Source organism: Salvelinus sp. IW2-2015, unplaced genomic scaffold (genome assembly GCF_002910315.2).
Source record: "Salvelinus sp. IW2-2015 unplaced genomic scaffold, ASM291031v2 Un_scaffold2919, whole genome shotgun sequence".
NCBI lineage: Eukaryota > Metazoa > Chordata > Actinopteri > Salmoniformes > Salmonidae > Salvelinus > Salvelinus sp. IW2-2015.
Genome location: NW_019944216.1, coordinates 32974 through 34278, shown reverse-complemented (window position 1 = coordinate 34278; position 1305 = coordinate 32974). Strand labels below are relative to the sequence as shown.

Genomic DNA, 1305 nt, shown 5'->3' with positions numbered 1-1305 from the left:
GACAAATAAAAACAGTCAAATCATAGGCCTCAAGCCAACAAATACAAACAATAAAATCATAGGCCTAAAGCCGACAAATAAAAACAGTCAAATCATAGGCCTCAAGCCAACAAATAAACACAGTAAAACATCCTGATGAAAGTGCAGGTTCTCATGAATCTCTCTACTCAGTCTCTCTGTCTTGACTTGAGCTATGACTCAACGTTGTCAGGACAGAGAAACCACATACATGCTCTTTGCTCTCTCAGTTGGATAGAAAAATAAACCGGTACTTGTTGTTTCTCACAAGTGTATCAGGTTGTGAACGTTTCCACTCCGGGAAGGAGAACGGTAAATGACTGTAATACATGCATTAACAGAAATTAACGTAACCAAATAACGTTTCCACTCCGGGAAGGAGAACGGTAAATGACTGTAATACATGCATTAATATGAATGTAACCACATGACGAGATGAACGGTACATCTACTGGCTACATATATAATGGAGAATGGAACAAAACAAACAATCTAAGAGCAAACAATTCACAACAATGAAACAATGAATGTGCAAGAATAGTCAGGAGACAGCAGAGGGGACATTCTGGAGAGCTGAGGGAACATTCTGGAGAGCTGAGGGAACATTCTGGAGAGCTGAGGGAACATTCTGGAGAGCTGAGGGAACATTCTGGAGAGCTGAGCTTGAAGTCCAGAGTAACAGCAAGCTAGATACAGTTGGCACCAACTAGATGATTTAATCTTATTAGTAACTAGGAGGAAGGAGGAGTCAGACCGCGGATCGAACATTCGTTGACTGCACTTGAGCGCTAACAGCGTTAATTTCTCGTTAAACGCAAGCAGCCTGATTCGGGTACGGCACGGCAACGTTCAAGCAAGAGGATACGAGACCGTAAACAACAGACGGGATGACAACCAAAGAACTTATGTTCTCACTTCACAGTCTCCACGACGTACACAGAAGAGACAACATGTCGGCGCCTAATATTTTCTGACACATACGCCTACGTTAAAGTTAGCCCTAGCTAATCAGGCATTAAGAGTGAAAATAGTGACGAAGCAAAACCCCCAAAATAAATCGCTTTTCTTGTGACCCAACGGTTTTTTCACTGCTACAAAAAAGTTACAGGAGGATGAGTCCTTGGTCAGTTATAATATAAAAGTAATGAACAAAAATATAAACGCTAAACACTGTAACATAGTGTTGGGCTCACCCATGTTTCATGAAGGCTGAAATAGGAAAGATTGCATTACATTTTCCTGTATAAGTATCAGAACAAGCTTATTTTCCTTAAAGTTTTGGGCCAC

At 41.0% G+C, this 1305-nt stretch overlaps 1 protein-coding gene across 1 annotated transcript in view; it reads left to right on the top strand.

Annotated features, from left to right (window-relative positions):
* Positions 1-680, top strand: part of LOC112074993 (cytochrome P450 4F2-like) — a 5378-nt gene extending 4698 nt beyond the window's left edge. The window contains exon 4 of the mRNA XM_024142050.2: positions 16-680. The gene's annotated coding sequence lies outside the window, so the exon portion shown is untranslated. The remainder of the gene's footprint in view (positions 1-15) is intronic.
* Positions 681-1305: the final 625 nt, after the last annotated feature.